General features: G+C 38.3%; 1 pseudogene; it reads left to right on the top strand.

Annotated features, from left to right (window-relative positions):
* The first annotated feature begins 21,560 nt into the window (after nucleotides 1-21,560).
* On the top strand, nucleotides 21,561-25,501 carry LOC125779130 (uncharacterized; annotated as a pseudogene).
* Nucleotides 25,502-25,878: the final 377 nt, after the last annotated feature.

A 25,878-nucleotide genomic window follows, 5' to 3' on the forward strand; every position in this document is an offset into this window, starting at 1 on the left:
GTGTCATCAAAAAGCACTGGTGAATCCATCTGATTAAGAAATAAAAATATGGCAGCATAAAAATTCATTTTAATTTCATTCATTTCTTAACATAATATATATAAAATACCGTCGGGACAATGCAATATTACAGTGAAAAATACTAATTTGAAAATTCATGAAATAGATGATGTAAATCCCTCCACATCAGGATCACAATCAAAATTTACATCTTTTTCACAAAGTTAGATGCACTTAGATTAAAAGCCTTTTTCCCGGCTCCCATATGCACTAAATGTATTTTGCTTCATATTGAATTATTATTTTCTATACTCATCCTTTTTCCAAATATAAGTACAATAATAGACACAATATGTTCACAAATATTAACGAAACACAATTCTAAAAGATTTCAATATTTATTTTCAATAATTTTGCATAAATATGCACAAGCACAAATCTGCACAATTCTTTATTGACGCGTTTGTAACCGAAATTTTTTTTCTTCGATTTCAATTTGTCACAACGAACAAGCAAATGTCAAATTCACGGTATCATGCTGTACGCTTTCACATCCATCGTTTTCAATACGCGGTGCCGGCTAAAAAAATTGTTTGTCTTCTTTCGTTTTATTTTTGCTTAACATCTGTTGAGTGAAGAACTTATAATATAAAACAATCAAAAGACACAATAGATTGACTTCTTACTCATTTCAAAGATTTGTGAGGGAGTGTTAGTGACAAGTAAAAATTGTGTAAATGTATTGGAGTTTCGGTCACGCAAGTTTTGCTGGGATAGGAACACACATACGAGTATATACATACCGTCACACATGTGTGTTGAGTGCAGAAATTAACTACCTGCAAGTCTCGCCTCACTTTTACCAATTTAACAAACTTTCCTTCGTCACTTATTCGAACCGCGATTACAACAATAAATTGTATGCCTACATAGTGTATACCACACATACATAGGACAAATAAATTACGGGAAGTTAATACAATTTGGAAAATAAATAAACGTTAAAGGAATTTGCTAACGCGAATTAACAACAAAACGAGAAAAAAGGAAAAGAAAAAAAAATTATTATTATACCATACCAATTTTATTATTATTATACCATATATACATATATGCACATAAATATTCATATACTCAAAGTCCAAATTGGCATCAGGTTCAAGCAATACCCCTTGTATTTGCACAACAAAAACAAGCAGGTTTGCTTCATATTAAAATAATTTAAGCATACTTATATGCATACGAAGCACATATCGTGCACACATACATACATACTTATATACAAAAGGTATTGACCCTTTCCGGCACACAAGTACGAGGGCATACCAATAAATCCGGAAAAAAATATATACTCGCAATACATTAAAAAAAAAAAATAATAATAATATTATAATATTATTATTATAATTATTATTATTATAATTATTATTATAATAATAAACACAAACCCCATCAAAAGTAGATACAACGGCGAATAATATAAACTATAAACGCGGATTTTTATTAATTTTATACGAAATAAAAAACTCTTATTTAAATAAAAGAGTTCTCGGTTAATTAAGTTCTCAGTATACACTGAAAGAAAATATACACAAATATTTTACAAATTTACATTTTCTAAATGAATATAGATTCAAAAGAATCTAAAACATCTCAATTCCTAAAAATTCTAAAAATGATTTCTGACGATATGAGTCCATGTACACCTGCAGAAGCTACACGCTTTAAGCAAGGTGCTACAAAACAAAAGATGGGGAAAGACATATCATACTCCAAATTCATTTCTGAGAGTGACTGTCTAATAAAATACTGCACTCGATTTGCTTCTTCGCCGATTCAAGACAATTCTGAATCGGCGCTAGAAATAAAAAGCCAAACTATTGAAAATTTTTGGACACGTCTCCAAGCTGCATATGACGCAATTGTAGATACTGACGATTCAGATCTACCAGAAAACTTTAAATCTTCTGCATACGCCAAATTTGAAAACTGCTTAGACCAGTATGAACACACGAAAATTATGATCGCAGATCAACTAAAACTTATAAAGTCAATTGTACCTACTCCCCACAGTAGAGTAGAGTTACCACAATTGCAAGCCCAAGAGGCAACAGGCATTCATCTCAAAGTGCCAGCGTGCGATACAGAAATATTCCATGGAGGTTATGAACAATGGCCGTCCTTCCGGGACATGTTTACGGCCGTGTACATAAACCATCCAAAACTATCGCAAGCGCAAAAATTGTATCATCTCCGATACAAAACAAAAGGTCAAGCAGGCGTAATAGTAAAACAGTTCGCATTAAGTGATGACAATTTCAATTTGGCTTGGGAAGCTCTAAAAGCTAGATTTGAAAACGAAAGAATACTTGTCGATAAACAAGTAACGACACTAATGAACTTACCAAAAATCCAGAAAGAAACCAGTGAAGAATTCATGAAACTAGAATCCACTGTTTCAAATTGTTTGTCGGTTCTATCGACACAGAATATTCCCACAGACAATTGGGACCCCATACTGGTAAACATATGCTCCGCGGCATTACCGGAAAAATCTTTGCTTCTGTGGGAGCAATCGCTCTCATCACGAAGAAAATTCCCAACGTGGCAACAGATGAAAGATTTCTTAACTACCCAATACGTAATTGCGGAAAGGGTAGATAAAAAGACGGTCAGAACAAAAAACGGTCAACACGACCTAAATCGAAGTTTCATTAGACACCAAGCTAGTAACAACAACAGTTTAAACAGAAGCTTTTTTAAAAATCAATCGTTCACATTTGAACAAAATAAATTAACGTCATGCGAACTGTGTAAAGGAGGGCACAAGCTAAAATCTTGCGAAAAGTTTAAAAAACTTAATATCAATGAAAGGAACAACTTTGTCAGATCGAAAAGACTCTGTACAAACTGTTTGTCCCACTCACATAATCTCAATAATTGCGAAAGCAAATTTAACTGCGTATATTGCCACAAAAGGCATCATTCTAAGTTGCACTTAAATAACTTTCCTCAAAGTAGCGCTTTCTCAAAAAGAGCCACGGGTTTAGTTGCAACCGCAACTCCCGAAACACAAAATCCCGAATTTTGCCAAGAGACACCATGCTGCTCCAAGGCATTAAAAACTCAAACGCTGCACAGCGAGATCCAAAGTATGGTACTACTACCAACAGCAGTCGTCTCCATCGAACACCGAGAAGAACTGTTTAAACTCAGGGCCTTAATAGACCAAGGATCACAAAGATCATTTATTGTGTCTAGGGCACAAAATAGGCTACAACTGCCTACAAAATTAGCCAATTTTGAAATTACGGGAATGGCGGAAGAGTAGTTCAAAACTCCAATAAAATCTGCCCCATTACCCTAATTTTCCCCCAAGCGGATAAGCGCATTCAAGCAGATGCAATAGTCTTACCGCAACTCACGAACATGCTTCCAAGCTATCATATAAATAGCAAGCATTGGCAAAAGGTTACACACCTAAAGCTAGCAGATCCCAACTGCAACACCCCCGCTCGAATAGATCTTCTATTAGGCAGCGATCTCATACCACAGATAATACTCGAAGGTATTGAGAAAATTACAAAAACACTTCTGGCGCAAAATACCATTTTCGGATGGGTCCTAAGTGGACTAGTTGCGGAACCAGTTGCCACGATGACAACTCAAGTTGAGGAAATCTCCAACGAATACCTCAATTCGCAATTAAGAAAATTTTGGGAGTTAGAAGAATCCCCCCCGTATCAATCACAACCCCTGAAGATCGGTATTGTGAGGATTTTTATAAAACCACAACTACTCGATCAGAAGATGGCCGGTACGTCGTACGACTACCACTAAAGCCAGAATTTCCCCACACGCTCGCCTTAGGTCATTCCCGCACCGCTGCTATTCAACAGTTTTTGAGTATGGAAAAAAACCTACTTAAATAAGGCGAGCTGAAACCAGAATATGATAGGGTCGTAGAAGAATACCTCCTTTTAGATCATATGGAGGAAGTCAGCGCTGGCGAAAAAATCATACAAAGTAAATACTACTCGTTTTATTTGCCACATCATGCAGTAGTAAAGCCAGACAAAAAAACCACAAAGGTAAGAGTTGTCTTCAATGCGTCAAAATCCACTAGCTCGGGGAATTCCCTAAACGATATCCTGTTTACGGGACCCACTCTCCAACCTGATTTAATGCTACTTATCTTAAATTGGCGTATCTTCAAATACGTCTTCAACGGGGACGTCGAGAAAAAGTATAGACAAATAGTCGTACATAAAGACGATCAAGATTTTCAAAGAATTAATTTCAGAAAATCCCCCACTAGTCCACTACGCGACTTTAAGTTAAAAACAGTAACCTTTGGCGTCAACTGTGCCCCATACTTAGCCATTCGGACACTGCACGAATTGACAGAAAACACCAAGTCAGAATTCCCTCTGGCAACCCAGGTGTTAAAAACGCAAACGTATGCTGATGACATTTTGTCTGGAAGTCACAGTCTTCCACAAGCATACGAATCACAGGTTATAAGAGCCCTCAAAACCGCAGGGTTTCCACTGAAAAAGATTACTGCTAATCATCCCGATATAGTAAAACACATACCGAAAGAAAACTTGTTGGATACTAATTTCCTTAAATTCGAAAAGGAAAGTACAACAAAAACACTGGGCATCCAATGGAATGCGATATCGGACAAGTTTTCATACACGACTGAGTCCATATCCGCATTATCCGCCATTACAAAATGCCAAATTTTCTCCTCTGTGGCAAAACTTTTCGACCCCGCAGGATGGCTTTCGCCAATTATGATACAAGCGAAAATCCTGATCCAAGAATTATGGCTAGACGGAACTGACTGGGACGAACAAGTGAAACCTCTTCGCTTAAGTTAGTTTGCTAATAACCTAAAAGACATTTCGCAGATACAAATTCCACGGTGGGTAAACTATTCCCCCGAATACAAGGTGGAACTACACGGCTTCTGCGACGCCTCTGAAAAGGCATATTGTGCCACTATATATGTGCGCACCCAAAGCGATATTGCAACTACAAGCCACCTACTAGTGGCAAAAGCAAAAGTTGCGCCTCTAAAAACCATAAGTCTACCACGACTTGAACTCTGTGGCGCTCTGCTACTAGCAAAGCTCGTCTAAGCTCATCTCCACGGTGCAGACCCACTTAAACATGGCAAAATATAAATTATACCTCTGGTCCGATTCCGAAATAGTTCTAGCCTGGTTAGAAAAACCAGCACACGCGTGGAAAACATATATTTCTAACCGAACGTCTCAAATACTCGATCTAGTAGGATCAGCCACTTGGCGCCACGTAGCCAGTGCTGACAATCCTGCCGATCTTGGGACAAGAGGGTGCAAACCCCTTCATCTCGCCACCACCACCCTCTGGTGGAAGAGCCCCCGATGGTTAACAGAATCTCCCGATTCTTGGCCACAATCGCCAATGCGAAACATAATTGCCCCAGAAAGTCGAAAAATCGCCACTTATCACACAACAATGGATGATGCTGACATCCTTGAACGATTTTCATCGTTCCCCCGAACACTCAGAGTAGTCGCCTATATTCTCAAATTCGTAGAGCGACTCAGACTTAAGGTAAATGGAGCAACTTGCCCCCAATGCGATACATTGACGCACCAAGACTTACAAAAAGCGAAGGTCGCTCTTATCGCATCAACCCAAGCGCGCTACTTCAGCCGCGACTTAGGGTTACTAAGAGAATCGAAGCCAATTGACAAAAAGAGCTCACTCTTAGTACTAAACCCATTTATAGACACGAAAGGTCTGCTTCGGGCAAACGGCCGGCTTGCTAATTCCAGCCTTACGTATAACGAACGCCATCCCATAATAATACCAGAGAAATCCTCATTTGCCACATTATTCATCAATTATATCCATATACTCATGTTACACGCCGAACATCACCTCATGCAACATATGGTACGCCAAGAGTACTATGTTCGCCGCCTTAAGCCCCAAATCAAGAAGTGCATTTTCACGTGCAAGGTCTGCACTATGCACAAGCAGAAAATGAGAACGCAGATTATGGCAGCACTTCCACCGGAACGCTGTAACTTTGCTCTGCTTTTCACCACCACAGGTGTCGACTTTGCTGGGCCTTTTCAAATAAAGGCGTCCATGCTAAGGTCTCCCACCCTGATGAAAGGCTATGTGGCTGTCTTTGTCTGTTTTACGACAAAAGCAGTACACCTTGAGCTATGTTCCAATCTGACAAAGGAGGCTTTCCTCGCGGCATTTGCTCGCTTCGTCGGACGACGTGGCTTTCCATCCAAAATCATGAGCGATAATGGTAAAACATTTATCGGAACTCAAAGAGCCACAGAGAAACAATTTGTGGATTTTATGAAACAAGTCTCACCTGACATTATACAAAAGTATGCTCCCCAAGGCATCAATTGGCAGTTTATCCCCCCAAGCGCTCCACATATGGGTGGTTTATGGGAATTAGCTTCAAATCACATTTCAAGAAGCTAGCTGGCACTTATAAATTATGATTATTATCAATTATGAGAAGTTCACGACACTTTTAACTAGAATTGAAGCCGTTCTCAACTCACGGCCTCTCGCAGCCCTCTCGCAAGATCCATCAGACTTTACAGCCCTCACAACAGGGCATTTTCTTAAAGAAGCGCCCATTCTGGCCACACCTGAGCCAGGCGTGGAGTCGCTTTCCTTATTAAACAGATGGGAAAGAATTAAAATTCTCCATCATGATTTCAGTCTTCGATGGAAAGAAGATTATTTAAAGGACCTCCACAGAAGGTACCGGTGGAAAACACCAGAAAACGCGCCTAAGCTTGGAGATTGTGTCTTAATTCATGACGATTGTCTCCCCCCCACTGAATGGCGGCTTGGTCGCATAGAGAAGCTTTACCACGGCTCCAACGGTCATATTCGCGTAGTTGATCTCCGTACGCAAAACGGAACACTAACTCGGCCGCTCGTTAAACTATGCTTTTTGCCCACAGCCGATAAAACCGACACGTAAACCGTAAACAATAAACGATAAATCGATATAACCCGCAAAACTAACCACAAATCATATCTTACTGAAAACCGCAAAAGTAGTAATAGATGGGTGGTCCACATGACTACCCACTAGAGATGAGCGATATTGCGATTTTTAAATCACTGTGATTTCAGTGATTGCTATTTTTAAATCACTGTGATTTTATATTGCTATTGCGATCGCAACTAAGACGACGTTCAAACGGAGACCTTTTGTTGTTGTTGTTGTAGCGGCAGATTCTGCCGATTTGACAGTGTTTGCCTGAATACAAGTCCGGGTCCCGTCCAGTTACGTACACCCGACTGTCGTGGGAACGACTGAATTTTTTGTCGTTATTGGCGGCAAATTCTCTTTTGGTTCCTGTAACTGGAGTCAAGTTTTTACGCCTTTCTTTTCACTACATTTTCGCAAATGTTGGAGCGGTTCTGCTACCTGAAACTTAGAGCTTATTGCATAGTTCATTTGTAAGTATTTGTATATTTTCAAAGAAAAACTAATAAACTCCATAATCCATCAGAATGTTTTGAATACCCGCTAATAATATTTTCCAGACCAAATTAATAACGGGAGTTTCCTAGTCTTTGGGAAAATATTAAAAACCCGTAATTTTTTTATTCCATATTTTTTTCTGAAATTAATTAATTACAATTCTTGTTTTAAATTAAATAATATTCGGTTAAACGAAATAATTATAAGAGCATCTTAACAAAAGAATAAATAAATATAAAACAGTAAAAGTAGCTCCATTTTTATTAAAATTCATGTAATTTATTACTAAGTGTTATTAAAAACTTAATTTAGATATTTATACTATATATATATTACCATGAAAAGAGTTTCAATTTGTACTCTAAGCTAATTTTTTAAATTCATCACAAAAGCTTTCAAATAAATAAAATTATTAAATTAAATTTTAATTATATTAAATTAAAATATTCCATAAGTAGTTGAAACTTCTGGTTGTTAAAGATGTTTTATATGAAATTTTTGTTTTGCATATATTGCATTTTGCATATATTTCATCTACTACTTCAAACATCTGCCATACTTCACTTCTTTTCCTTGATAAATTTCCTGCCATTATTAAAAATTATAAGAACGTTGCACTCAAAACTTCAAACCGCTATGACGAAAAATAGCATATACGATATATACAATACCCTTAAGAAAGTTGTTACTTTTCTGCTATTTGCTATTGTGATCGTAATTCACAGGTTCGAACTGCGATCACAATTCACTGGTTCGAACTGCGATCACAGTTTCGAACTGCGATCGCAATCACTGGTTCGAACTGCGATCACAGTTTCGAACTGCGATCGCAATTCACTGGTTCGAACTGCGATCACAGTTTCGAACTGCGATCGCAATCACTGGTTCGAACAATCGCAGTTCATAGAAGCGAACTGCTGTTTATAAAAAGTGATCGCAGTTGCGATTTGCGATTTTTCAATCACAGTGAAAAAATCACCGATAGTGAAATATCGCTCATCACTACTACCCACCAGTGCCACCTAACGTAGCACCAACTATCCTATCCGTATACCACAAACATATAACGTAAATATCTTTGACAGATCAAATGGATGTCGATATGTCGCCAGCACCAACGCCAGCCGTTCGGTCGACCATTCACGTGCCACGAACGGGGCCTACACCAGCTCCTCGAAATTCCACGGCCACAACGCAACCAACCGTTGCCCGAAGTGCAACACGCGCAAATCCGACGCCGGTGCCAGCAGACCCACAGCGCCTCCGATGCCCACTTTGCCGCCGCCCCCACAGGTTGCCGCACTGCGGCATTTTTAAGAGGATGCTGCCTCCGCTCCGCCAGCAGATTGTCCAGGCACATGGCCATTGCCTAAATTGTCTGGCACTTACCCACTCCACATCGGAGTGTACATCCGGGTATACGTGCCAAATATGCATGCGGCCGCATCACACGCTCCTTCATCGGGACAGCAGACAATTGCTTGCCCCCTCCAGTCGTGCCACGACCCGACGACCGCAGGCGAACCGTGCTGCACGACCACGAAGAGCTGAGCCACCACCAGAATCCCGAACCCGTACTCGGCGCCAACAACCCAATACCTCTACGCGGCGGCGTCAACCTAGGCCGCGGTCTCGCCAACCCACTGGGCTTAGTAACGTGGTGGCCACCTTGCAGCAATTGCAAAGGCTACTAGGCTAATAATTTGCCTAGGGGGGCCGGGATGTCTAAATGACTTTCGGCCTACCCTATCATGAAACACAGCCACACCACATTTCACCACTCACCTTCCACATCACTACACATCACACCAATACACTCAAACATGACACCACACTTCCAACTAGAACACAACAGTTTACGCAAAAAAATGGACAGACAACTCCATCCGCCGACACTTCGCTTTTTGCTTCCGTACGAGTCGACACTCCAAGCCTTTGCGCATACGCTTTTCGCAGCATCGTTTGTTTTTCCTCCCGCATCAATCGTCGCTAGCCGATTCCGCCGCCAATTGGGTTATTCGACCAACTTATCATTTTGTGAAATATACATACATAAGTATATAATTAAAATAGAGATACGAAATTTACAATTCCAAAAAAAAGAAATTTACAATTCCAAAAAAAAAACTTGTGTTGTGCGTTATTTCCTTTATACCAAAAACCTAAAAAGTGAGTTTGGGTAAACCAAAAGGTGAGTTCGCTAGTTATTATAACAGGCATCTATTGCCTTATACTGCTGCAGAGGAGCTATTGGCAAAAGATGGGGTCTCTCACCGAAAGTGGTCCTTTAGCTCTATGACACCATAGTAAAACTCATCTTGTTCTATGGTGTCTTCGTGTGGTGGAGGGCTTTAGGGAAGACCACTCTGGCCAAGAAACTCAAAAGCGTTCAACGGGCTGCGCTAATTAGCATATGTGGTGCATTAAGATCTACCCCAAACATGGCACTTAATGCAATTTTGAATATAACGCCGGTGGACATTGCCGGTAGGTGCATAGCCGCGAAGGTGGCTATCAGACTCAGAGAGTCTGGTTTCTTAAAGGAACGTGCATCTCGTCATTCGGATATTCTTGCAAACTTTGACTGCATTACCGGATCATCTGGATCATGGAGTCGCTATACCGAACTCTGGCGGCTCCTTTTCTGCCCATATACCGACGAGGGAGATGGGGGTGGGAAGAAGCCGTTGAAGGAGGGGGCAGCAAGCTTCTTCACGGATGGGTAAATGCTTGGGGGGAAGGTTGGTGGAGGGGTCTACTGTCGGGAGCTCTCCATCAACTCCTGTTTCAGACTACTGTAGTGTATTCCAGGCTGAGATCGCAGCCATCAAGGTAGCAGCTGATTTGCTGCTACAGAGTGCATCCACTTTCAGAGAAGTGACTATTCACTCAGATAGTAGAGCGGCTATATTAGCCTTGAACTCATTCACAGTGCGTTCAGGGTTGGTCGAAGAATGTCTAACGTCGCTATCTCTAGTAGCTAGAGTTTTTGTGATTAGACTGGTGTGGGTGCCGGGCCATAGCGGAATTGCAGGCAATTGCAAAGCTGATGAGTTAGCAAGGAAAGATACCCTAGAATAATTATCGGTAGAATGGGAACGGATCGGTGCTCCTGTTTCTTCTTGTGGTCTACTACTAGATAACTGGGCCACGCGGATGCTCGTCTAACGCGGGGCCAGCACCGGCACTTGTGCGGTTGCAAAAGCCTTCTGGCCCAGGATAGATCGCAGGAGATCTAATGATCTCTTAGCCCTCAATAAGGCTAACCTCTCTTTGTTAGTGGGTCTTTTAACAGGCCACTGTCCTATTGACTTACATGCGGTAAGAATGGGTATCTTACCGGACGCCGACTGCAGAAGCTGTTTGGAAGAAGATGCGGTAGAAACAAGCCATCACTTCCTGCTTGACTGTCCCGCTTTTGGGAGATCCAGACTCAGACACTTGAAGGCGTATACCTTTGGACACCCCACCGAACTGGCGGGTGTTGAAGTTAAGCGTATGTGTAACTATGTATTGGCTACAAAGTGCTTCGCCAATCTGTAAGTCCGAACACGGGAGTTTCTTTTCAAAGGCATCACAAAGGATTGTAATTGTTAGTCTACGTGGGATCTTTGATTAGCCATCTTACCTAACCTAACCTAACCTATGGAGTCGTCAAGAATTATATAGGTAAATTTTAACATACATATATACATACTTATGTACTAAGTATATACCAAATATATACCGTTCATTTACATATAAATTATATGCCGAGTCGGTTGCGCATAGAAAATAAACGAATCTATAGGAGTACATTTCTTTACATTGAAATTAGCACTATTTTTCTCATTTAACACTGAAAATGCTCATTATGTTATTTTCGAGCCCCTTGATGCAAAACTCTAGTAAAAAACGCTTATATTTTAACTGTGGTGAAACTCCCTCATCTCTGCCGAGTACCCCTGCGAAAAGTTTCGATATCTAAATCGTGAACCTTCTCCAGAGAACGTATATCATAGACAGATAACGTTTATAATAGAGAAGGTTCACGGAGCTGAGAACGTAAAAATAATTTTGGCTAACTCGGTCGAGATGAGGGAGTTTCACTACTGCCTGCTTGGCAGGAAACATTTTAACAGTTGCGCTTGAACAGAGCTGAGCATTGAATAAAAAACAGAACTATATATTGCTGTTACAGACGTATGTTAGCTCTTTTGCTTATATTTTTATACGTTTATATGCAAACATGTGTATTCATATGAATTCGATTTGTGCATATTTATGAATACAGGTGCAATAGAGTACATTTTAATTTATTTACTTTTTTAAAGCAATATTTGTATATAATGTGAAAATAAGGCCTATTTTTGCAATTATATCTTGTATTTGATATATTCATGCTTGTGTGTATACTTCATTATATACACATGTATGTATAAGTTAACACAGTGGTTCACACCGTCAGCTAATTCCCACCGCTGGAAACTTTAAACCACCCAATTGCTGACACTGCATCAGCAATATCAGTTAGTAACTCCACACGCGCGTCCGTTCAACTGCTGACGCCGCAACTGTTGGCAACGTGACCAGGTACAGGCTTAGGTTTAATTTAGACTTAAGAAATAATTTGTAATTAGTTTTTAGACAGCAATTAATGAGGAAAGACCGCGGACGCGAGTCCGCTAGTTTTTAAAAATTAAATCAATAAAATAAAAACTTAATTGGCGCCCGAGCAGGGACCAGCTGAAGTTTGAAGTCCAGTTCGCGTTGTGATAAAAATCAAAAGTCGCCCACGGAGAACGGCCGAAGAGAAACCACAGCAAATATACAAATAACGCACAGACCAAACGAGCTCGTCTAGCAACCCAACAACAGCGTTAGGATGCGCAACGAGGGACCTTAGTAGAAAAAGCAAACGAGAGAAGACCCACGCGCCAGGAGGATAGTAAACTAAGCATTAAATATTAAGATAAGTTAAGATCGTAAAAGAAAAAAAAGAAGTGGAAAAATTAGTAAAAATAGGAAAATGAATCCAGGAGAATTCAGTTCCTGGAAGAAAAGCGTGGACAGAATTTTGGAAATATACGAACCTCAAAGAGGATCGCCAAAATACTACGGTATCCTTAACGTAGTAAGAAACAAAATCGTGGGCAACGCAGACATTGCCCTCGAATCATATAACACACCTTTAGAATGGAAGGCTATTTCAAAATGCCTTACTCTCCATTACGCCGATAAAAGGGACGTAGGTACCTTAGAGTACCAAATGACGTCATTAGTTCAAGGTAACCATACTATTCAGGAATTTTACCAAAGGGTATATTCGCACCTATCTCTCATTGGTTGCATGGAAATCGGTGCTGAATCCATGCATTTACTCACACGAACTTATCGTGACAAAGCCCTTGACACTTTTATTCGAGGATTGAATGGCGATTTGCCAAGGCTCCTTGGCATGAGAGAACCCGTAGACCTCCCTCAAGCTCTTCACTTATGTCTTAAGTTAGAAAACCAGAAATTTCGTTCGCATTACGCGATCAATAATAATTCCCATGTTAGGAAAGCTCAGGACTTTCGCCCACCTCTTCCGCCTAGAAAGGCCCCCAACGAATTCTACCCACAATTGGCTTACATTCCTAAGCCATATTTATCTAAACCGAACTACGTGCCTCAGCAACGGCAACAACCAAATTTGAACTATAGCAATTCTCCGAACTTTCGGCCAACATATCAACATCCCGCTAGGCCACAACCCCCACGTCTTTTCGGACTTCCGCGTCCAGAGCCAATGGATGTAGACCATTCCCTACAGACAAAAGCGGTTAACTATATGAATAGAAATGCACCCAATAACCAAGCTTGGAAACGACCGTCAAATTGCCCTCCACAAGTGCCTTTCAAACAACAAAGGACCTTCCATATAGAAACTGGTACAGAAGATCCATTCCTCCAACAAGCCTCATATGAGCAACAATATCCACAGGACCAACAATACCAACACGCCGAACAGAATTCGACGCCAACAGGACAAGAATACGAAGCAATGTTAAACAACGAACAAATCGAACAACTAGTTCAAGAGAATAGCCAACCCGACTACATAGATATAAATTTTTTAGGATGAAAAGTTCTTCGTTGCCTTATATAGAATTTAGAACGAAGAACGGAAAATTTTTAAAAATACTTATAGATACAGGATCAAGCAAAAATTACATACAACCACAACTTGTAGCAAAACCAATTCCTAATGAAGAAGCTTTTTTTGCAAACTCCATAGCAGGAAAGATTCAAATTACCCAACAGACAATAATTAATCTAGCTCAAATAGATAACTCGAATTTGAAATTTTTTATCCTACCAGGACTGAAATCTTTTGATGGTATTATCGGAAACGATAGCCTCAAACGCCTCAATGCAACTATAAACATTCGCGATGACATAATTAAATTCGGTAACGGTAAAGAAATAAGAATAAAACAGAAGCTTTCTCCTACAGTAAACAGTATTGACGTAAGGACAGAACATATGACACCTTCTCAGAAATTCCTCATTCAAAAACTCGCAAACAAATATTCTCAGTTATTTTCCGATCCAAATGAAAAACTAACCTACACTACTACTGTCGTAGGCGAAATCAGGACTTCTTCAGGTACACCCGTTTACACCAGATATTATCCATACCCTATTGGCATGAGAGAATTCGTCACCAAGGAAATCCAAACCTTACTCAAAGATGGCATAATTAGACCATCACGTTCTTCATACAACTCACCAGTTTGGGTTGTTCCAAAAAAATTAGACGCCTCCGGCGAAAGGAAATTTAGACTCGTAATTGATTACAGAAAATTAAATAATGTTACCATTTCCGACAAATACCTCATACCCGAAATAAATGAAATTATTGCGCAATTAGGAAATAATAAACATTTTTCCGTATTGGATTTATAAAGTGGATTCCACCAAATTCCTTTAAAAGAATCTGACATTGAAAAAACAGCCTTTTCTGTCAATAATGGCAAATATGAGTTTACACGACTCCCATTTGGGCTGAAAACGCCCCTTCTATATTTCAAAGAGCCTTAGATGATATTCTAAGAAACTATATAGGTAAAATCTGCCATGTCTACATTGATGACATAATAGTTTTCGGCGAAGATGAAGAAAGCCATTTCCAAAATATTGAACAAATATTTCGCACTCTCAAAGAAGCAAATATGAAAGTTCAACTGGACAAGTGCGAATTCTTCCGAAATTAAGTCGAGTTCCTAGGCTTTATTATTTCACCAAGTGGTGTAAAAACCAATCCTTCAAAAGTTGAAGCTATACAAAATTTCCCATGTCCGAAAACTTTGAAAGACTTAAGATCTTTCCTTGGCCTTTCCGGCTACTACCGCCGCTTCATAAGGGATTATGCTAAATTAGCAAAGCCCCTTACTTCGCTCTTAAGAGGGGAGGATGGACGCATTTCAAAAAATGCATCCTGTAAAAAGCAGATAACTCTCAATAGCGCAGCACTAGAAGCCCTCAATAAAATAAAATCCTCACTCGTTTCAAAGGAAGTAGTTCTAGCATATCCTGACTTTAATAAAGATTTTCACCTCACCACTGATGCATCTAATTATGCTCTCGGAGCAGTCTTAGAACAATCAGGCAAACCCATAGCATTCATATCCCGTTCACTAAGTAAAGCCGAAGAAAATTACGCCGCAAATGAAAAAGAAATGCTGGCAATAATATGGGCACTTAATAGTTTCAGAAGTTATTTGTATGGTTCACCCAAAGTAATCATTTTTACAGACCACCAACCTCTAACCTATGCATTAAGTAATAAGAATTATAACGGAAAAATGAAAAGATGGAAATGTATCCTCGAAGAGTACAATTACGAAATGAAATACAAACCAGGAAAGACAAACGTTGTAGCCGACGCACTATCGAGACCTCCACAGACTGACGTTAACGCCCTAACGACTACTGACCATAGCGACGAAAGTTCCGCACATCAGCTCATCCCAGCTACTGAAGCACCCATAAATGCCTTCAAAAATCAACTATTCATCTTAATCGGTGACATAGATAACTATACATTTGAAATACCATTTCCCTGTTTCCATAGACATACAATTACAAAACGAGAATATTCGACACAGGACATTAGAGACATATTTAAACAACTTCTTGACCCAGCATTACTTAACGGTTTATACACTACAGAAAGCTTAATGGGAAAAATTCAGGAAGTATATCCACTTCACTTTGCAAATATCAAAATTAGATTCACACAAACCCTACTTCAAGACATCGTGTCAGAGACAGAACAGGAAGAAATAATTATTAAAGAACATCAGAGAGCACACAGAAATAGTCGCGAAAACAAAACACAAATATTACAGAAATTTTACTTTCCAAGCATGCATTCTAAAATAGAAAAAACAGTTAAACAATGTTCCATATGTCGGGAGCATAAATATGATAGACATCTTCCAAAACCAGAGTTACAAGAGACTCCCATTCCTCAGTTTCCGGGAGAAATCGTACACATTGATATTTACTCGACAGAAAAAAGGCTAATTTTTTTTTCACATTACACTTTCTGAAATAATGAGATGCTTAAAAGCAAGCAACATAGGAATAACGTTCGAAGAATTGTTATTCAAATCAGTGCAGGAGTATAATTCATCAATACATTCAACCACCAAAAATAAACCCATAGCCACATTTTTTGGGAATAGAATTTTTACCGACCCCCAACAGTTAGAACAGCAGAGAAACGAAAATACTATATTACTTAAGAAAAAACAGGAACAAGATCTTTCTTACCACAACAGCAAACGATCAGAACCAAATATTACTCCCCAGGTGATATAATTTATTCAAAAATAAACAAAAGACTTGGTTCGAAATTAACTCCAAAATATAGGAAAGAAATAGTATCAGAAAATAATAGAACAACCGTTAAAACATTATCAGGTCGTATAATCCATAAATCCCTAATAAAAACTTAAACTACCTCTTTCAGTAAAATGAATCTACCCAAACTCACAATCATCTTCACTGCGATTACATCTTCCCTAGCGGATGTAAAAGTGTTAGACTACAGTAAAGCTCAACTTGTTACAATAGACAACGGAAACGCAAAGATACAGGACGGTACACTAAGACTGATACACCTCATTGACCTGGACCGTTACGAACATTTCCTAACAGATACTTATGACGAAATAACAACTAAAATTCCTAAAGATAATTTCCTTTATCCTATCCTCAAACATGAAACCACCCAAACCTTTGAAATCCTTAACACACTTAAACCCATAGAAAATAACAAAAGAAGAAGATCAATTGACATACTAGGAACGGCATGGAAATATATTGCCGGATCTCCTGATCATAATGATCTTAATATTATAAATGAGAATTTGAATAATCTTAACCAAAATAATAACAATCAATTAATAATTAACAATTTATATGAAAAACGCATAAACAATATAACGAATATTGTTAATAAAATGTTAATTACTATAAAAAAGATGAAGATACAATCACAGAAGTAATGATAAATTTGCAAAATAGAATAAGATTAATCAAAGAAGAATTAATCAATATAAAATATGCCATTCAATGGGCAAAAAGGAATATAATAAATTCAATAATTTTAAGCAATGACGAAATCAAAATTTCAATTAAGAAACTAAAAGAGGAACAAATGCCTTTTAAAAACGCTGAAGAAGCATTAAAATTTTCGAAAATAAATGTATTAAGTAACGATACAATAATTTTATATATGCTAAAAATTCCACTAACATTACACGAAACATTTAAGAGAATAACTATAAGACCTGTAAAAAAGGAAAATAAAACTGTAATTAAAACTGACTACAATGAAATTATTAAAGGAAAAAACACTCTGTTTGGAATTAAAAGTGAATGTGAAAACTTTTATGAATTTAATTAATTTAAGTAATGAAGAATGTATAAATAGAATAAACAGAAAAGGAACGCATCGAGTTATTATCCTTGGGAGCTCTAAAGGAATTGCATCTCACCAACATCAAACAAATCAACTTTCTCAAGAAAGCTACACTATCCATTGGCAGCTTGACATCGGTAGCTTTAATTACTACCATTATCATTTTCACCCTATTACGAAGAAAAAAAATTGAAATCAAGTATATAGAAAAAGAGACAACAAAAACAAATACGAGGCAAGTTCCCGCTCTAGAAGATACCAAAGATATTCAAAATTATATTAAATTTAACGATTTACCTTTCTACTGATGATCGAGGACGATCATATTTAAGAGCGAAGGAGTTAACACAGTGGATCACACCGTCAGCTAATTCCCACCGTTGGTCAATAGCTGGAAACTTTAAACCACCCAATTGCTGACACTGCATCAGCAATATCAGTTAGTGACTCCACACGCGCGTCCGTTCAACTGCTGACGCCGCAACTGTTGGCAACGTGACCAGGTACAGGCTTAGGTTTAATTTAGACTTAAGAAATAATTTGTAATTAGTTTTTGGGCAGCAATTAATAAAGAAAGACCGCGGACGCGAGTCCGCTAGTTTTTAAAAATTAAATCAATAAAATAAAAACTTAATTTATATAACAGACTATTATAATATACTAAAAAATTTAATATTTATATTACAATAGGGATAGATGTACATAAATCGTATCTATATACTTATATAAAAATGAATGCCATTTTTCGTTGTGACTTTATAACTCAAGAACGGGCTCACCTATCCAAACCAAATTTTTAGGCTTTGTTTGGACTATTCAGTAGATGGTTTGTGTTTTGATATTTTAAGAATCGGATACCAGAGTCTCGAGAAATAGGCCAAAACGTGGACCCGGGTAACCCTAGAATGTGAATGTGTGTAAACGATTTGTTACATACTTAGCTACGCTCTTTCGCTCTCAAAATTTATGAACTTTGGTCTTAACTAGCGTACTTATTATGCCACCTACAAACTTACTTGCATTATATTTATATCAACATGTATTTGTGTGAAACATATCGTGAAGCATGCCAACTTTTGCATTTGATGGAGCATGATGCTCATTGGGATTCAACACTTCATGATGCATCTATTTCGGCTCATCCTCAACAAATATGAATGCTGTTTGCCGTTATATTATCAACATGTATGCCATCAAATCCACTTGAATTATGGAACAAATATAAACATAATATTGCAGAAGATATTTTAATTCGTACGCGTCATCATGCAAGAAATCCTGATTTGTTGATAACTTTGGAAATGTACAACGAAGCTTTGATAATAATTGAAGATATGTGTCTACGGATTGCAAATAAAACATTAGTACAATTGGGTATGACCGCACCAAATCGTGACATGCATGATCTGTTTGATCGTGAATTGCAACGTGAGCAGGAATTCAATTCTAATGATTTGCGTTTATTTGTACAATCGAATATAACCTAAATGAATATTCAGCAAAAACATGTCTATGACACAATCATGCAAGCCATTTCCAATAATGCAGGTGGGTTAAATTTCTTGGATGCACCTGGTGGTACAGGCAAAACGTTCGTTATATCACTGATTTTAGCCACTATTCGATCGGAACAGAAAATTACATTGGCACTTGCATCTTCGGAAATTGCTGCTACATTATTAGAAGGTGGTCGGACAGCACACTCTGCATTAAAATTGCCATTGAATGTACAGGTGATTGAAACTCCAACTTGCAATATTTCAAAAAATTCTGCTATGGCAAAAGTTCTGCGATTAACGTCAATTATTTTGTGGGATGAGTGTAAAATGGCGAATAAAAAATTACTAGAAGCATTTAATCGAACAATGCAAGATTTACGTGGTAACCAACAGCTTTTTGGTGGTGCTTTGATATTACTGTCAGGGGATTTTCGACAAACATAGCCTGTCATTCCTCGGTCAACTCCTGATGATGAAATAAATGCCTGTTTAAAGTCATCAATTCTTTGGAGATATGTACAAAAATTGACACTGAACATTAATATGCGTATTCACCTACAAAATGATCCAGCTGCCCATGAGTTTTCAAAACAATTGTTACAAATTGGTGATGGCAAAATACAAATCGACAGAACCAACGGATTGATCACTGTACCGAACAATTTTTGTACAATTACGAAATCGATAGATGAATTGATTGAATGTGTTTTTCCAAATATTCTTCAGAATTACAGAAACTATGATTGATTGAGAGAACGCTCCATTTTAGCACCGAAGAACATTCATATCAATGCCATTAATTTTCAAATTCAAGCAAAACTACCAGGCGTAGTCACGACATATAAATCAATTGACAGTGCTATGAATCAAGATGAGGCAATGAATTGTCCAACTGAATTTTTAAATTCATTAGAACCGGCTGGTATGCCACCGCATTGCTTGAATCTGAAAGTGGGTTCTTTGATTATATTATTGCGAAATATTAATCCACCAAAACTGTGTAATGGCACCAGATTGCCAGTGAAAAATTTATTGCCAAATTTGATTGAAGCTACGATCTTAACTGGTAAAACAAAAGGAGAAGTTTGTTTAATACCGCGTATCCCTATGATTCCAACTGATATGCCATTTGAATTCCATCGATTACAATATCTTGTGCGTTTATCATTTGCGATGTCCATCAACAAAACTCAAGGGCAAACACTTAACGTTTGTGGTGTGAATTTGGAGGAATCATGTTTTTCACATGGCCAACTTTATGTTGCCTTTTCCAGTGTCGGTACCCCCAGCCGTTTGTTTATTCATGCTCAAAATGGAAAAACAAAATATATTGTTTATCCAAATGTTTTGGATAGCTAGCAAATAATTAAATATATTTTTTTTATAAATGAGTTTGATTTAATATTTCACTTTATACGTAGCGAAACACGTACCGGACCGCTATAAATATTATATGTATTCATTGTATTGCTTTCAAAAAATCATACAGTTCTGCTTATCTGTAACACCACATTCATTGACTGTTAGGCGGTACAAAGTTCGCCGGGTCTGCTAGTATTATATGTATTCATTGTATTGCTTTCAAAAAATCATACAGCTCTGCTTATCTGTAACACCACATTCATTGACTGTTAGGCGGTACAAAGTTCGCCGGGTCAGCTAGTTTATATATGTATATAAAATTAAGTGGCAAAACTTCCTGTTCGCATCAGAGTTCGTAAAACCATCAAAATACGCTCTTGCTCTGATGAGTAATATTCCGCAAGAGAACATCATTTCAAATACTCAGGAGCGCAAGCTTAACTAACATTCTCATCACAAAAAAACTCCTCACGTATTTGGCTCACTCATATATTAGCATGAGCGAGAATTTTTAAAAGATAACTATTTGCCTAACGCATCATCTTTATTTTTATCGCTCTGAGTGTTCAAGTGATGCGAAAAATAAAACTCATCTTTTTTTACTTGTCATTAGTATTGTCTCTTATTTAAAGAAAAAAAAAGCAAAAGCCTATACATATGTATTTACAAATAAAGAATAGACACTCAAATTTTTATTTAGTTATTTTCCGTACTTGTACATACATACTATGTACGTGCATAAGTAAGTACTTATTTATTAAAACAAACAAAACATGTATATATTTCAATACATAGAAAGAGAACACAAGTAATTCAATAAATAAAGTTGATAATTTTTTGATGAAAAATTACCTTAAGAAAAATTCATATTATTAAAAAGTTCTTCATTTAACCTTATCAAAAGCAAGTTATTGATATTTTGTGCGTTGAGCCTGGAACGATGCTTAGTTAAAATTAACGAAAATTAATCCAAAATGACAATTGAAAAAACGCCGAGTATGGAAAAACCCATGACAAAAAAAAAAATCATTGTATAGAGAAATTCTTTTAGAGAACAGTATTTTTGCATCGTCTTCCTGATTAAAATTATTTACATACACACAATACAAATTAAATTAACGGTTAATCATGCATGTACCCAAAACTGTTAATATTTACACCAACAACAATTAAACTTTAACATAAATTTATAAATATACATACTCTGTAAGAGAATAAGAAATTGCTTAAGAGCACTCTCTGCTGCATTACTGAGTTTATCAGCGATACAAAATGCTGAGTGCTCAGTGATGAGTATTTGCGAACTCTGCTTCGCATACGCCTCCTAGACGGCTTGCCCGATTTCAATGAAATTTTCAGGGGTGATTGGGATCTGTTTGGAGGGTGCACATAAGAAATTTAATGTGTGTATCATTGCACGTTTTGCAAAAAAAAAAAAATAAAAAATTAATATATCCCATCCCGCCTATACAAATTCTCATGAAATAATGTTTTGCCGCAAGATTGGCAGTCCTGTCAAATGCCTTTTACTAATAAACAGTAACAACTGGCGGATGTTTACAATTAATAAAAAAAAAACATTGACATCGCATGTTGATCGTTTTTGCCTGTCATTCGTTCTTTCTATGGATGACTGTCAAGCTAACAAGACATACAGAACGTAAGTGTTCCGAATGCTCTGAGTGCATCAAAAAAATGTTTCAACATTGTGTGTATTTTCCTCAGATTTCAAAGTGATTAACATTCTGCGTACAACACAAAGCAAGTGAGTATTGTTGTTGTTTCGTATGTGATGCCATGCGGTTCGAAATGCGCGGTGTGTGTAAAAAAAAAAGTGTTTCAACATTGTGTGTTTTTTCCAGATTTAATTCCATCGATTTGCTACATTTATTCGAACCGATTTTGTGTTTTTCTGCTGACCGTGCAACATACACGAAGCTAGTGAGTATTGCTATTGTATTCGTAGTACGGTTGGCAGGCATACGAGTGATTCAGATCGAATGTCAATATCAAGAAGAAATCAAAGCGAAGAGCAACGCGCTCAAGTGAATGCTCGAGGTAGAGCGGTGTACAGAGAGCGTGCACAGATTAGAGCTGAATTCGCCGACAATAAACGGCCAAATTATCGTCAAGGCCGAGTTCCGCTCCGCCCTCGCCATCAAATGGAACATGTTGGCTTTCACTACGATCCTGACTGCGACTACAGCCTGCATGGTGCCATTGGAGCAATGGATATTATTTGTACGCATTGCATACAGCGAAGTTTCGAGGAGAAACAGCTGGCATGTGCTGCTCCAGTGGCAAAGTGAAACTGCCTGCATTGGAGCCGCCACCAGAACCATTACATTCCTTGCTCACTGGAGAATCGCCGACGTGTACGCATTTCTTGCAGAACATACAAGCATACAATTCATGCTTTCAAATGACTTCTTTTGGTGCCACAAAGATCATTAGAGATCCATTTATGCCGACGTTCAAGGTGATTACTTTGCATGGAATTTCCATTGAAACTTTTGACATTTTTATTCTACAGATTCAGGGACAAATATACCATCGAGCAGGCTCGCTCATACCATTTGCCGATGCCGACTATCAATTTGTGCAAATATATTTCATCGGTAATGAAACTGACCAACTAAATCAACGATGTAAAATTGCGACCGGCACAAGGCGAAAAATCGTATTAAATTTGCAAAGATTCCTCCATGAACACAATGAACTGATTCGATTGTTCAAAATCGCATTGGACCACATGCCGTCTGATAACCACCGAATCGTCATCAGAGCAGACAAAATGCCAATGGGGCAGCATACCAGACGATTCAACGCACCAACAATCGATGCGGTGGCCATCGTCGTTGGCGAACAGTTTAAATCGCGAGATATTGTACTACACCGTAGAAACGAACAACTTCAGCGTGTTTCCGAGCTACACCGTAGTTATGATGCATTACAGCACCCGATATTATTCTGGAGAGGTGATGACGGCTATCATATTAATATGCGATTGATAAATCCAACTACTGGTAAAAAAGTACAATTTCTGAGAAGAAATGTTACTTACGATTCAATATTTTGTGTATTGTTCATTTATAGGCCAAGAAACACCGAAAAAACTCAGTGCGATGAACTTCTATTCGTGCAGAATAATGATTCGTCCACAAGAAGACAACTACATCCTGAAATGTCGCAAGCTTTTCTCTCAGTATTTGGTTGACATGTATGCGAAGATCGAGACCGAACGTGTCAACTTTATTCGATTCAACCAAGCGAAATTGCGTTCTGAAGAGTACATCCATTTGAGAGATGCCGTAATGAATGATGCATTGTGAATAGCATTGGACGTCTGACAATATTGCCAGCCACATACATCGTCAGGCATCGCTGCTACTCTACTTGATGGCGGCCGAACAGCACATTCTGCGTTGAAATTACCGTTGAACATCCAAGTCGTTGAAACACCACCGTGCAACATATCGAGGAATTCAGCAATGGCAAAAGTTTTGCGAGGAGCTGGAATAGTTCTATGGGATGAGTGCCCAATGGCTAACAAAAAGTCATTAGAAGCATTCAATAGAACAATGCAAGATTTACGCCAAAAGCAACAATTTTTTGGCGGAGCATTAGTCTTATTATGCGGCGATTTTCGGCAAACTTTGCCAGTCATTCCTCGATCAACTCCTGCCGACGAAATAAACGCATGTTTAAAATCGTCAGTTTTGTGGAGACATGTTCAAAGGCTGACTCTTACCATCAACATGCGAGTCCAATTGCAAAATGATCGATCCGCAGCGGCGTTTTCGAAGCAATTGTTGGACATTGGCGAAGGCAAAATACCAATCGATGATACCGGTTTGATCACATTGCCGAACAACTTTTGTACACTTTTACAATCGAAAGAAGAATTGATTGAAAGTGTGTTTCCGAATATTGTTCAACACTATCAACGCCACGATTATTTAAGTGAACGCGCAATATTGGCACCGAAAAATGTACACGTCAACGAAATCAATTTTGCCATTCAAGAAAAACTGCCAGGAGAAGCTACAACATATACATCGATTGATAGCGTTTTGAATTAAGGTGAAGTAGTCAATTATCCAACTGAATTCTTGAATTCTTTGGATCCCCCCGGTCTGCCACCGCATCGTTTGGTCCTGAAAGTCGGTTCACCCATTATACTTCTACGAAATCTGAAGCCACCGACTTTGTGTAATGGCACAAGACTTTCAGTCAAAAAATTGTAGCCAAATTTGATTGAATCAACAATACTAAATAGCAAGGCAGCAGGTTGTACTCTTACCACGCATTCCCATGATTCCAACGGACATGTCGTTTGAATTTAAGCGCTTGCAGTTCCCAGTACGTCTTGCCTTTGCGATGACGATCAACAAATCGCAAGTGTGCGGCATCAATTTGGAAGAATCGTGCTTCTCCCACGGCCAATTGTTCGTCCCATGCTCGAGAGTGGGAACACCAAGGTGCTTATTCATTTACGCGCCAGGTGGAAAAACCAAAAATGTTGTATACCAATATGTTTTATAAATATTTTATTTATTTATAAATAAGTAACGGTTTTACAACAATAAATAAAACACAAAGTAAAAACTCTTAAGAGTTTTAATCGATTTAGGTGTAGCGAAGCGCACAGGGTAACAGCTAGTATGAACATAAATATGCTCGCATAACATTGGCACACAAATAATGCATACACAAACTTACATACAGACATACCTACACATGTAGATATGTCACCCGCAAAAATTACAAACATTGTTCAACAAAAACAACAATCGTCTCAAGTAGCATCAGCAGCGACACAAGTCAATAGGCATGGCAGTCAAATAGTCGGTGCACAAATTTGTAGAAAAACACACAACAACAACTTTTTTATTCATGAACGCAAGCGCACTTTCAACCGGCAAACTCGCTTCATTCATAAAAGCAAGTAGTGTCATCTCCCCGAGCATGCCTTTGCCTACAGGCGTCTTTTCGCGACGATGGCAAAAGCTAAAAATCATAAATTGAACAACTTTCTGATACTTCTTCACAGAAAGACGTGAGAAAAGTGGCTACAACGCAGTTGTCGATTTGTAATATTTGTCCATTCTAAAATATTTTTCCGTGACTCGCAAAAATCTGCGTCGATATATATTCACGCTCATACGTATACATACATATATATTTACTCACATTTGTAGGCAAAGCTGTTACAGCGGCAAGGGAAGCGGTGACAATCGGCGACCATTCGTTTATTTTTTTCGGCGCAGCTTTGAGTTTCTATCATCACACAAGTGCTGAACACAATGAGTGCGACAGACTGCAAACGACATCTGTCAAATATTAGAATACACACGTTCTTAGGAACACAGTTATTGAGGCAGCTTCACAACAAAATAACTGTGTCCATAATAACGTGTGTATTTTAATATTTGACATAACAGTCTGTCGCGCTCAATGTGTTCAGCACTTGACTCTTTAACAAAGCGTCAGTTTCGGCTATTGGTAGACCGTGACAACGGAGATGCGAA

This window comes from Bactrocera dorsalis, chromosome 6 (assembly GCF_023373825.1).
Source record: "Bactrocera dorsalis isolate Fly_Bdor chromosome 6, ASM2337382v1, whole genome shotgun sequence".
NCBI lineage: Eukaryota > Metazoa > Arthropoda > Insecta > Diptera > Tephritidae > Bactrocera > Bactrocera dorsalis.